Source organism: Rattus norvegicus, chromosome 16, assembly GCF_021556685.1.
Source record: "Rattus norvegicus strain SHRSP/BbbUtx chromosome 16, alternate assembly SHRSP_T2T, whole genome shotgun sequence".
NCBI lineage: Eukaryota > Metazoa > Chordata > Mammalia > Rodentia > Muridae > Rattus > Rattus norvegicus.
In genome coordinates, this window is record NC_141549.1 from 35,867,393 (window position 1) to 35,881,635 (window position 14,243).

The 14,243-nt window shown below is 39.8% G+C and overlaps 1 protein-coding gene; it reads left to right on the forward strand.

Annotated features, from left to right (window-relative positions):
• The window catches only part of Erich1 (glutamate-rich 1), a gene marked incomplete at its 5' end in the record, with an annotated part of 52,793,804 nt that overhangs the window by 4,996,833 nt on the left and 47,782,728 nt on the right, over positions 1 to 14,243 (forward strand).

Genomic DNA, 14,243 nt, shown 5'->3' on the forward strand with positions numbered 1-14,243 from the left:
CTAGAGAATTCTGTAGAAGAATCTATAAAGTTCATATTATGATTCCCCACTTATTCTGGGAGAAGTTTAAAGGGTAGCGGAAGTCTTCCAAGGTCCTTCTTGTTTTATAGAATATTTGAAATGCAAAAGCCATAGGCGTGATCATTGTATCCCTATGTGTATGGTTCTTGATACACATTTTAGTGTGATGCCAGTGAAGTTGATATTTATGGAATTTTTAGTATGTAACAGGCAGTGCTTTACCTTTGATTTCATGATGTATACACTATTATAGATGAAGAAGCTTAGGTTTAGAGAAGTAAAATATTTTGATGCAGGCCATAGATCATATATATACATATATATGTAATATTATATATTATATGATGTACTATATATAACATATCTAATATAGAATATATAATATAAATTATAGAGTCTGAAAATCTCAGTCTACTGGATGAACATGAAAACCTGAACAGTTTCATGCTCAGTCCACTCTAGAGTTAGATCCAGGCAAAAGTCTACTCCAATTTAAAAACTGGTCGGTGATCTCCTTGGTGCATGGCTGCATACATTTCGACCTAGCACAGACCTAGCACAGAAAACAAAGTCAAAGTGAAAATGGTCTCTATCAGTAACATCAAGTGTTACATAAATATTCATGGCAGATAACCTATTGTGAGGAACTCTGAGGATTCAGTGGTCAGCATAGAAGACACTCACCATACAATGCTGGTGTAGGATGATCTCATACTTGAAGGAAGGGTTCATCCTATACTTTTTATGCACAAACACACTCCTCCATGCCATGGATATTTCCTTTTATGCTATGGAAATCCTTCATGTTGTTCCTCGTAGATATGATTTAGTCTCTAAGAACACCGTTTCTTAGTTTCCTTAACATTTGGTATGTACCCTATATTTCCTGGGCATTGAAACCTTCTTTCTAGAAGGGAGGAAGGAAGCTCAGGAGACTCAGGAAGATAAGGATACACAAAAGGACCAAGAAGCTCAGAAAGTAGTAAGGCTCATAAAGGTTATTCAGGAAATAAAGGGTGCTGGAAAACAGGAGTTCCAGCGATGCAGCTTTTGTGATTATGTATGCGCAGACGCTTCAATCTTGTTAAGCAGCTGCGTTTGAGCCTTCCATGCCTCTGAGAGTAACGTTCACCTATGTCCCTGCATGTAATCTCAATAAAGCCATTGGCTCTTTAAGCTAGACTTGGGTAGGACAGTTTCTTTGATCAGTTATAGGTGTACTATCTGAGATAAATATTCAAATGTTCATTCACATCTCCGGAAAAGTCCAACAATAGGATAGGAATTTGTTAAAAATTAAAATTTGACAATAGTTCTGACGTAGTCCCCCAAACTTCACTTTGTAGCACATAATCTTGACCTATTGTTCCTTGCCCTGACAAAAAAACAACTTGTGTTTTGTCATGGAGCCTCCTGGACTTTGGACATTCCCTAGTCTTCTCACCTTTAGACTGAGCCTGTCCGCTTAAAGGTCGGGCAACACCGCTTCCTTCAGATGTCATAAATGTTAAAAGTCGGGCAGCACTGCTTCCTTCAGATGTCGTAAATGTAAAGGTCGGGCAGCACTGCTTCCTTCAGATGTCGTAAATGTTAAAGGTCGGCAGCACTGCTTCCTTCAGATGTCGTAAATGTAAAGGTCGGGCAGCACTGCTTCCTTCAGATGTCGTAAATGTTAAAGGTCGGCAGCACTGCTTCCTTCAGATGTCAAATGTTAAAGGTCCAGCAGCACTGCTTCCTTCAGATGTCGTAAATGTTAAAGGTCGGCAGCACTGCTTCCTTCAGATGTCGTAAATGTTAAAGGTCGGGCACACTGCTTCCTTCAGATGTCGTAAATGTTGCAACTGCACCTGTTTGTTGTTTACCCCATATAAAAACCAGTCCTGAGGACTTCCTGTCAAAGTTTTGGATCCCAACTCTTGGCTGTGTCCCTGATTAATCAGTCGTGGAGTGTGCATTCAATAAATCATGGATAGCTGACTGAGAACAGTGTCTGAGTGGTTTGTGAGGCTGTTCCTGGACCCCAACAGAATTCTTGTCTTTTGGTTTTTGAAAATACCTCTGAGTAGATGGTGACGCATACATATAAGGGAATACAATTAACTAAATGCAAATTACTTTGTATTATGGCTCTGTCAAAATGCTTAGAACACGACCAGACCACACACCTATACCCACCTGAGGACTTGGCAGCTATCTTTAATGACAGGTTGGCACATCCTTTCTGACTGTGTAACAAGGGAAATGGTTCAGGTGCATGGGCTGAGGTGTCAGGAAAGATATGAGCATCAGATTAAAGCAAGAAGAAAAAAAGAAAGAAAGAAAGAAAGAAAAGCAACAGATTCTGGAGTAGGCCATAAACTGTTTTTGTTGTTTATGATGTCAATTGCTGCCTGTACCATCTACTTGTAGTATTAAATCATGTGGTATAAGGAGAAAAAAACAAAACAAAGGAGAATGAAATATGCTACAAAGCGTTTTTCGGTACATAGCAACAACCCCCACCCATCATACCTGCCTGCAATATGAATTGGTGATGCTCACTTTGCTTTCTCAGCTGCTGAAGTCTGGTCAAGTGTTGATTTCATCAACCCTCCTTTATTCCTTTCTAATAAGAGAAGAATCCATCATAAACCTGGCTCTAATGGCAAGCAGTTACCAGGGCTTACGGTGAGCCTTTATCCTGCAGAGACTATAAACCTGGTTCAAATAAGGAAATAGCCACGGCTGACTGGGGCTTACCATTCTCTGGATAGTCTTTTTCTCTTTGTGCCCTTCTTGGACCTAGTTACAGGTTATAGCATCTGTGTAATAACTGCAACAGACATTCATTTTTGCAGATAGAAGATCTTTGCTCTATCAGATAAGATTCTGGGAGGAAGCAGATGAAGCAATCAAATAGCATCCATATTCACAGAAGCATGGCTTGAGCATGGAGGAATCACAGAGATACTCAGTACTCTATTGCACCCCAGTAGACCTACTGAAATGAGAAGGGGGTGTGTAGAAAGAACTGCTTGGCAGGGGTTGTCACCTAGAGTTGAACTGCCAGCAGAGAGGAAATGTAAGGACTAGACAACTAACCGTTTTCCGGGACTCATCACTGAATGTATTCACCAGTGTAAGGGAGGTTGTTGAGGACAAGTGATAAGCCCTGTGGTCTTGGGCAGAGTTGGGAAAACAAGCAAAGAACAGATCTTCACATCAAATGGGAACCACCCCCACCCCCACCCCCACCCCGGAAGGCCATGTGTGGGTTTCTTAGTTATGCAATGTAAAATGATAAGTAGGAAATCCCATTTGAGTGCAACATTATTGGAGTCTTTCTTTGTTTCCTTCCTTTTTCTTTTTTTATTCATTCTCATTCTCTCTCTCTCTCTCTCTCTCTCTCTCTCTCTCTCTCTCTCCCTCATTCAGGTACATCCCTGACAGGAACAAAAAGGGACCTATAGGAAGTATATGGAGACCTAGTCTGGTAAAAGAAAAGAACCAGGTAACTTCCAGAACAAAGCTATTCAATGATCTTAAGCACTCATTGACTCTCAACCATTCAACTCTGCCTTTGACTCTTGGACCACCCCAAGAAAGATGGAAACCAACTGAAACAGCTTTGTTTATAAATTATGATTGGCACATATGCTAATCTGCTTTTTGCTATCCTACCTAACAAATACTTGAGATAATCATCTTATGGAAAAGGTTTAGTTTGGCTCAGATTAGGTTTTAGTTCATGATAGATTCACTTCTTTGTTTTAGATAATGCAGATACCATGGCAGGAGTGTGGAGCTGAGGGAAAACACTCACTTTATATTCAGGGAGGAGAGCAGAGAGAAGAGCATAGGGATCAACTAGTCACTTCTAGTCCTGACTCCAAAGATGTAAAGACATCGGAAGAAGCTCTACCACCTCAAGGCTCTGCTTCCTCTTAATAGCACCAACATGAGGTTCAGGACATGGGCCTTTGGGGGGCAGGTATGGTCTGAGCTATATTAATATGCATTGCTCCCAAAGGAGGCAAAGGCATTCTACTAAGGATGGAATTTAGTTAGAGGAATCAACCAATGATTGGTTAACACAATTGGAAACCAAAGCGAGGCTCAACCCTCCTCAGATCTACCCAGACAGAGAAATACTTATGGACTAAATTCTGCCCCAGACTGAGAGAAGAAATGGAGATTTACAACAGAGAATCATGACAGTGAACCATTTCCTCTTGGCTTTCATTATCAGTGACATTTTCTCCTTGTGCCCAGTGCTTGTGAAAAGTAGATTATTACCAAGGAGGTTAAAACAGTGGGGGAAGGTACTGAGGATATAGCTTTGTGACAGCACTTACTAGCATAGGCGTGCTGGGTTGAGAGCTAAGTGATTGACCTACCATAGAGGTATAACTCAGTGTTGGAGCACTCACTTAGCACAGGTATACTGGCTGGTATAATTTAGTGATAGGGTACTTACTTAGCATAGGTAGTACTAGGGTATAGCTAGTGATAGGGTACTTACCTAGCCCAGGTATGCTGGGGTATAGCTTAATGATAGGGTATTGACCTAGCATACATGAAGCCCTGGGTTCAGTCTGCAGCACTATCTCTAAATTCATGAGAACAATTGGTTGAAGTGGCGCCATGATATTACCAATGGATTTAAAAAAGGTCAAAATGGGACCACTCCTCATCTCTATCAGTAGTTTCTCGCTACCCTGACAAAACTATTGACAGCTGGGTAAAACAAAGAGGTTGGCTTTGGCTCCTAATGCATGGTCCACACAGGTAATGGAGGTAGGAGGTCCATGGCTACAATGGTGCTAGCCTTGTTAGCAAAGCCTCAACTAGTGAAGTTAGCTCTTGAGTAGACTTCAGCAGCAAGGCAAGCCTGAGCCAGTTGACACTATAGGGTCCACTGTCTCATATTACAGACACATGGCAGACAGGGAGTCGATGATGGAGCGCTTTTGCAGTTCATCCTGCATTTGAATTAAACATATTGCACACACTTTTTATGTTTTATGTATTCTGAAACTTCTCAATTTATTACTCATGTCTTTTAACACATCTCGTATTTCTTTTATTTATCTTACCACATTGCATCTGGTAGAGCCTACAGTTCTATTTTTAAATTATTAATTTCCTATTCAATCATTTCTAATTGTTCACTCCATTTTTCCTGTGCTAAAAATTCTGGAGACAGCGTTTATTTCTATTTCTGGAGAAGTGATGGGTCTTTTCCATATTCATGATTCATTCATATGGTTGCTGTATTATTTGACTTTAGAGGTAGATATTTGGGGCTGGAGAGATGGCTCAGAGGATAAGAGCATTTGTTGGTCTTGCAGAAGACCCGGGTTCAGCTCCTAATATCTACATGGCAGCGTCCCACTCTTCATAACTCCTATTTCAGGAGATCCAACACCCTCCTCTGACCTCGGTGGGCACCAGGCATGCATTTGGTGCACACATGTACATGCGGGTGAAATACTCATGTGTGTAAGATAAAATAAATCTCATTTAAGTTTTCCTTAGAGTACAGTGCAGCTGAATTTCTTTACCTCTTACTCCATGGCAGTTGCTTCCCTATGTCTTTGACATCTTAGATAGGAACCTGGGGGTTTCCACTCCCCTCACTCTTCCTTTCTGGCTTCCCAGGAAGAGGCTCTGTAGACTTTCTTACTGAGCCTCACACTGACAGTGCGCTTCCTATTCTCTGTGCCTGGCCTGGGCACTGCCCAGCAATGCAGTCAGCTTAATTCGTTTCATTTTATTTTTGAGATTATAATATAATTGCAGCATTTCTTCCTCTCCTTCCCTCCCATATACCTCTCTCCACACTTTTTAAAATTCATGACCCCTTTTATCCTCAACTGCCATTGCATATAAATATATATGCACATCACATACATATACATGTATACACATATATACATGCTTATATATCCTGCTCATTCAGTAGTATACTGTTATTTGTATGTATGTTTTCAGAGCTGATGCTGTGGTTTATGTGGTGGTTTGTAGGAAAGTTCACATAGGCCCATATATTTAAATGCTTGATCAATGGAGAGTGCTATTAACAGAGACTAGTAGGTGTAGCCTTGTTGGAGTAGGTGTGTCCTTGTGGGAGGAAGTGTGTCACTGTGGGTGGGCTTTGGGGTTTCAGATGCAAGCCAGGCCCAATGTCTCTCTGTTCCTGGTGTCCAAAGATCCTGTGCAGAACTGCCAAACTACTTCTTCAGCACCATGTCTGCTTGTGTACAGCCATAATTCCCACTATGATGACACTGGACTAAACCTTTGAAACTGTAAACCAGCCCCGATTGTTTTCCTAATTAATTGTGTCTCTTCAGAGCAGCATAACACTGACTAAGACAATATTAGATCACCATTTGGAGTCTTTGTCCCTGTAAAAGACCACATTTTCTGTTCTTAGCTTTTTTTGGTTGCCTATAGTTCTTTTTTTTGCCATGTTCGTGTGTGTGTGTGTGTGTGTGTGTGTGTGTGTGTGTGTGTGTGTGTGACCATGTGCTTTTCTCTCTCCACTTTGACTTGTTCACTATTGTCACCCTTTTTCAGCTCATGTTAGGTGGTCATGTTGGTGAGACTTTTTATCATTTTTTTCTCCGTCTTTATTAACTTGGGTATTTCTTATTTACATTTGGATTGTAATTCTGTTTCCCGGTTTCCGGGTCAACATCCCCCAACCCCTCCCTCTCCCCTTCTCTATGGGTGTTCTCCTCCCCATCCTCCCCCCATTATCGCCCTCCCCCCAACAATCACATTCACTGGGGGTTCAGTCTTGGTAGGAACAAGGGCTTCCCCTTCCATTGGTGCCCTTACTAGGCTATTCATTGCTACCTATGAGGTTGGAGCACAGGGTAGGTCCATGTAGAGTCTTTGGGTAGTGGCTTAGTCCCTGGAAGCTCTGGTTGTTGGCATTGTTGTTCATATGGGGTCTCAAACCCCTTCAAGCTCTTTCAGTCCTTTCTCTGATTCCTTCAACAGGGGTCCCGTTCTTAGTTCAGTGGTTTGCTCCTGGCATTCGCCTATGGATTTCCTGTATTCTGTCTGTGTCTCTCAGGAGAGATCTACATCCGGTTCCTGTAAGCCTGCACTTCTTTGCTTCATCCATCTTATCTAGTTTGGTGGCTGTATATGTATGGCTACATGTGGGGCAAGCTCTGAATGGGTGTTCCTTCTGCCTCTGTTCTAAACTTTGCTTCCCTATTCCCTCCCAACGGTATTCTTGTTCCCATTTTAAAGAGGCGAGTGAAGCATTCGCATTTTGGTCATCCTTCTTGAATATCATGTGTTCTGTGCATCTAGGGTAATTCTAGCATTTGGACTAATATCCACTTATCAATGAGTGCATACCATGTGTGTTTTTGTGTGATTGGGTTACCTCATTCAGGATGATATTTTCTAGTTCCATCCATTTGCCTATGAATTTTATAAAGTCATTGTTTTTGATAGCTGAGTAATATTCCATTGTGTAGATGTACCACATTTTCTGTATCCATTCCTCTGTTGAAGGGCATCTGGGTTGTTTCCAGCTTCTGGCTATTATAAATGAGGCTGCTATGAACATAGTGGAACATGTGTCTTTGTTATATGTTGGGGCACCTTTTGGGTATATGCCCAAGAGAGGTATAGCAGGGTCCTCAGGTAGTTCAATGTCCAATTTTCTGAGGAACCTCCAGACTGATTTCCAGAATGGTTGTACCAGTCTGCAATCCCACCAACAATGGAGGAGTGTTTCTCTTCCTCCACACCTTTGACAGCATTTGCTGTCACCTGAGTTTTTGATCTTATTCTCATTCTCATTCTCGCTGGTGTGAGGTGAAATCTCAGTGTTGTTTTGATTTACATTTCCCTTATGACTAAAGATGTTGACCATTTCTTTAGGTGTTTCTCAGCCATTCGGCATTCCTCAGCTGTGAATTCTTTGTTTAGCTCTGAACCCCACTTTTTAATAGGGTTATTTGTCTCCCTGTGGTCTAACTTCTTGAGTTCTTTGTATATTTTGGATATAAGGCCTCTATCTGTTGTAGGATTGGTAAAGATCTTTTCCCAAACTGTTGGTTGCCATTTTGTCCTAACCACAGTGTCCTTTGCCTTACAGAAGCTTTGCAGTTTTATGAGGTCCCATTTGTCTATTCTTGATCTTAGAGCATAAGCCATTGGTGTTTTGTTCAGGAAGTTTTCTCCAGTGCCCATGTGTTCAAGATTCTTCCCCACTTTTTCTTCTATTAGTTTGAGTGTATCTGGTTTGCTGTGGAGGTCCTTGATCCACTTGGACTTAAGCTTTGTACAGGGTGATAAGCATGGATCGATCTGCATTCTTCTACATGTTGACCTCCAGTTGAACCAGCACCATTTGCTGAAAATGCTATCTTTTTTCCATTGGATGGTTTTGGCTCCTTTGTCAAAAATCAAGTGACCATAGGTGTGTGGGTTCATTTCTGGGTCTTCAATTCTGTTCCATTGGTCTATCTGTCTGTCTCTGTACCAATACCATGCACTTTTTATCACTATTGCTCTGTAATACTGCTTGGGTTCAGGGATGATTTCCCCAGAATTCCTTTTATTGTTGAGGATAGTTTTAACTATCCTGGGCTTTTGTTATTCCAGTTGAATTTACAAATTGTTCTGTCTAACTCTCTGAAGAATTGGATTGCTATTTTGATGGGGATTGCATTGAATCTGTAGATCACTTTTGGTAAAATGGCCATTTTTACTATATTAATCCTGCCAATCCTTGAGCATGGGAGATCTTTCCATCTTCTGAGGTCTTCTTCAATTTCTTTCTTCAAAGGTTTGAAGTTCTTATCATACAGATCTTTTACTTGCTTGGTTAAAGTCACACCGAGGTTTTTTATACTATTTGGGACTATTATGAAGGGTGATGTTTCCCTAATTTCTTTCTCGGCTTGTTTCTCTTTTGTATAGAGGAAGGCTACTGATTTATTTGAGTTAATTTTATACCCGCCACTTTGCTGAAGGTGTTTATCAGCTTTAGTAGTTCTCTGGTGGAACTTTTGGGATCACTTAAATATACTATCATATCATCTGCAAATAGTGATATTTTGACTTCTTCTTTTCCAATCTGTATCCCTTTGATCTCCTTTTGTTGTCTGATTGCTCTGGCTTGAACTTCAAGAACTATATTGAATAAGTAGGGAGAGAATGGGCAGCCTTGTCTGATTTTAGTGGGATTGCTTCAAGTTTCTCTCCATTTAGTTTAATGTTAGCTACTGGTTTGCTGTATATGGCTTTTACTATGTTTAGGTATGGGCCTTGAATTCCTATTCTTTCCAGGACTTTTATCATGAAGGGGTGTTGAATTTTGTCAAATGCTTTCTCAGCATCTAATGAAATGATCATGTGGTTTTTATCTTTCAGTTTTTTTATATAGTGGATTATGTTGATGGTTTTCCATATATTAAATCATCCCTGCATGCCTGAGATGAAGCCTACTTGATCATGATGGATGATTGTTTTGATGTGCTGTTGGATTCGGTTTGCCAGAATTTTATTGAGTATTTTTGCGTTGATATTCATTAGGGAAATTGGTCTGAAGTTCTCTTTCTTTGTTGGGTCTTTGTGTGGTTTAGGTATACGAGTAATTGTGGCTTCATAGAAGGAATTGGGTAGCGCTCCATCTGTTTCAATTTTGTGGAATAGTTTGGATAGTATTGGTATGAGGTCTTCTACGCAGGTCTGATAGAATTCTACACTGAACGCATCTGGACCTGGGCTGTTCTTGATTGGGAGACCTTTAATGACTGCTTTTATTTCTTTAAGAGTTATGGGGTTGTTCAAATGGTTTATCTTTTCCTTATTTAACTTTGGTACCTGGTATCTGTCTAGGAAATTGTCCATTTCCTGCAGATTTTCAAGTTTTGTTGAATATAGGCATTTGTAGTAGGATATGATGATTTTTTGAATTTTCTCTGATTCTGTAGTTATGTCTCCCTTTTCATTTCTGATTTTGTTAATTTGTACACACTTTCTGTGTCCTCCCCTTAGTCTGGCTAAGGGTTTATCTATCTTGTTGATTTTCTCAAAGAACCAACTTTTGGTTCTGTTGATGCTTTGTATGGTCCTTTTTGTTTCTACTTGGTTGATTTCAGCTCTGAGTTTGATTATTTCCTGCCTTCTACTCCTCCTGGGTGTATTGTCTTCTTTTTGTTCTAGAGCTTTTAGGTGTGCTGTCAAGCTGTTGACATATCCTCTCTCCTGTTTCTTTCTGCAGGCACTCAGAGCTATGAGTTTTCCTCTTAGCACAGCTTTCATCATGTCCCATAAGTTTGGGTGTGTTGTACCTTCATTATTAAATTCTAAGAAGTCTTTAATTTCTTTCTTTATTTCTTCCTTGACCAGGTTATCATTGAGGAGAGCATTGTTCAATTTCCATGTTTATGTGGGCATTCTTCCCTTGTTGTTATTGAAGACCAGCTTTAGCCCTTGCTGGTCTGATAGGATACATGGGATTATTTCTACCTTCCTCTATCTATTGAGGCCTGTTTTATGACGAATTATATGGTCAATTTTGGAGAAGTACCATGAGGTGGTGAGAAGAAGGTATATCCTTTTGTTTTAGAATAGAATGTTCTATAAATATCTGTTAAGTCCATTTGGTTCATGACTTCTCTTAGTCTGTCTATGTCTCTGTTTAATTTCTGTTTCCATGATCTGTCCATTCATCAGAGTGGGATGTTGAAATCTCCTACTATAATTGTGTGAGGTGCAGTGTGTGCTTTGAGCTTTAGTAAGGTTTCTTTTATGTATGTAGGTGCCCTTGTATTTGGAGCATAGATATTTAGGATTGAGAGTTCATCTTGATGGATTTTTTCTTTGATGAATATGAAGTGTCCTTCCTTATTTTTTTGATGACTTTTGGTTGAAAATCGATTTTATTTGATATTAGAATGTCTACTCGAGCTTGCTTCTTCCAACCATTTGCTTGGAAAGTTGTTTTCCAGCCTTTCACTCTGAGGTAGTGTCTGTCTTTGTCTCTGAGATGTGTTTCCTGTAGGCAGCAGTGCAGGGTCCTCATTGCATATCCAATTTATTAATCTATGTCTTTTTATCGGAGAGTTGAGACCATTGATGTTGAGAGATATTAAGGAATAGTGATTATTGCTTCCTGTTATATTCATATTTGGATGAGAGATTATGTTTGTGTGCTTTTCTTCTCTTTGTTTTGTTGTCAAGACGATTAGTTTCTTTCTTTTTCTAGGATGTAGCTTGCCTACTTATAATGGGCTTTACCATTTATTATCCTTTGTAGGGCTGGATTTGTGGAAAGATATTGTGTAAATTTGTTTTTTTTTCATAGAATATCTTGGTTTCTCTATCTATGTTAATTGAGAGTTTTGCTTGATACAGTAACCTGGGCTGGCATTTGTGTTTTCTTAGGGTCTGTATGACATCTGTCCAGGATCTTCTGACTTTCATAGTCTCTGGTGAGAATTCTGGTGTGATTCTGATAGGTCTGCCTTCACATGTTACTTGACCTTCTTCCCTTACTGCTTTTAGCATTCTTTCTTTGTTTTGTGCATTTGGTGTTTTGACTATTATGTGATGGGAGGAGTTTCTTTCCTGGTCCAATCTATTTGGAGTTCTGTAGGCTTATTGTATGTTTATGGGCATCTATTTCTTTAGGTTAGGGAAGTTTTCGTCTATGATTTTGTTGAAGATATTTACTGGTCCTTTGAGCTGGGAGTCTTCACTCTCTTCTATACCTATTATCCTTAGGTTTGATCTTCTCATTGAGTCCTGGATATCTGTATGTTTTGGACCAGTAGATTTTTCCGTTTTACATTATCTTTGACTGTTGTGTCGATGATTTCTATGGAATCTTCTGCTCCTGAGATTCTCTCTTCTATCTCTTGTATTCTGTTGGTGATGCTTGTATCTCTAGCTTTTGCCTTATTTTCTTTCACTCTCCATATTTTTCCAAGTGTAGACTGTGTGTGTGTGTGTGTGTGTGTGTGTGTGTGTGTATGTGTAGAGAATGTGTGTGTATGTGTGAGTGTAAGTGTGTGTGCGTATGTGTGTGTGAGTGTGTGTATGTGTGTGAGTGTATGTTTGTATGTGTATGAGTGAGACATTGCGTTTGTATATGTGTGAGTGTGTATGTGTGTATATGTGTGAGTGTAAGTGTGTGTGTGTGTGTGTGTGTGTGTGTGTGTTTGTGTGATATAAATGCCTTACTTAGAGCTGAGAACTCAGCAGTTACTTTTCTTTAGTACCTTGAGGAGCAGAGAGTCACTGTAATTACTAGCAAAAAGGTTTTTTTTTCTGCTTACTGTTGTAAGCAACACTAGTTTGGCACTGTCTCCTCATAAATCTACCCAGGAGGACTGTTTGAATAAAAATAACTCAATGCAAAACTAACCTAACTGTATCAAACAGAAAAAAAAAACTGCTGGTAGTAGAGGATTAAAAAGTCTACAAATATAAGTGATCTACTAAAACATTACAGATAATAGGGTTAATGTTGAACAGCAGGTTAAAGAGGAAACAGACCACAGAGCCATGCATATGCCAATCTAGTGTTATGACAGAAAGGGAAAACTGAACCAGAAGGTTGGGCTTTTTGTTGATTTGTTTATTTAATTTTTAAATTTTTTTTTGTCTTTCATTTTTATCTTGAAGTGGAGTAAGAAAGGCTCTACTAAGATTATATTGAACTCACAATTTTCAAAGTCTTATATTTTAGGGAAAGTCTAAGAAAACCATCTGCCAGCTATGTCTTTCGACTAACAACCATAATTTATTGGTGTAGCCTTGAGTCTGATCGTTAGCCCACAGCACTTTCATGGGGGTGGAGTAGGGCTGGGTGACGTTGGACCAGAGGAGAGTCATGTCTGTCAGATGGCCCTGGTATAAGGGAACAAGGGCTGGTTTAAACAACTCTGGAGTAGTGTTGGAATAGCATGGATTTCAGCCTAGAAACGGATTTCTTTGTAGATGCTGTCATGAGGAAGGAGATTATGGAAAACAATGATTATAGTCAACTGGAATGAGCAAGAGGAGTCCTGTGTCCACAACGACTGCTCAGAAGGTATTTATGTCATTCAGTTTACCTTGCTTTAACCAAAGAAAACATAATGTGCTGATGAGGAGAGCTTTGCAATGCACTGGGAAGAATAATTTATGGTGTTATCATTTTGTAAAAGATCTGACCTAGTCTTGTTGACTGGCAGTATTTAACAGAGGTATTTTTATTCTGTTTTGGAAAAGTTTGCTTAGTTAAAATAGGACAAGATATAAGCAGTGGAATATGCTGTTGTTTTAAAAAAAAGATGCTTTTAACATTGTAGACAGAATATGCATTGTGCATTTTATTACTGAAAAATAATAAAAAAGCACTTCCTGTTTTTTTTCACATCTCCTCAGTCACTTTGTGTGGAGTCAAATGTAGAAATCATAATCGAGAATGAAGCATTCATCTATGTGAGTAGATTGAATTCAAATTGCAGTGCAAATAACCATCAGAAGTTATCTTCCTTGAATAAGCTATTTTGGGTCTGATGGGACAGCTGTTGGCTGTGTGGGCAATGTGAAAAATGGCTTCCCCAACTCATTGGTTTGGTTTCCAGGTTTGACTGGAAGGGTGTGGAGTGTTCCTTTCCTTTCCAAGTTACTCTTTTTCTCATACTGTACTCTGGTCTGTGCACATTCTATTCAGAAAAGAATGCAAAGTACTTGCAGGGGAGACTGGATCTCCTGCTGCTCCTCTCACACATGGCAAAGTTCACCTTGAGGGGTGACTCTGTGTGGGGCTTATCTTGAGATGGATGAGGCTTTCAGTTTTAGCTCAGTTGGATTCTGTGCTGTGGTACTGGGAAGGCTATACAGTGTTAGAACCCTTATAGAAGCCACACAACTTTCAACAGCACAGAGTGCATGACTGAAACAGGAACTGTGGGGACGCCATTAAACCCTGCAGTATAATGGAGGCAGTTGGTTGCCCATGACTAGGTAGGGTAGGGTGAATTAGAGGGAGGCATAGATGATTACATGAGATGGAAAAGAGGCATGTGTCTGAAAGCAATCCAGAAAAGTGACTCATTGTAACAAAGGGTTCTTTCATAGTAACTGATCTCAAAGTTCACTTGCCTCAGTTAGCCTTTTTATGAAAGGCTTTTCATGGGAATTTACCATTTCCAATTTTTATCTGGTGCACATCTTTTTCCTTGTCCTTTTGAGATATGATCTCATGAACT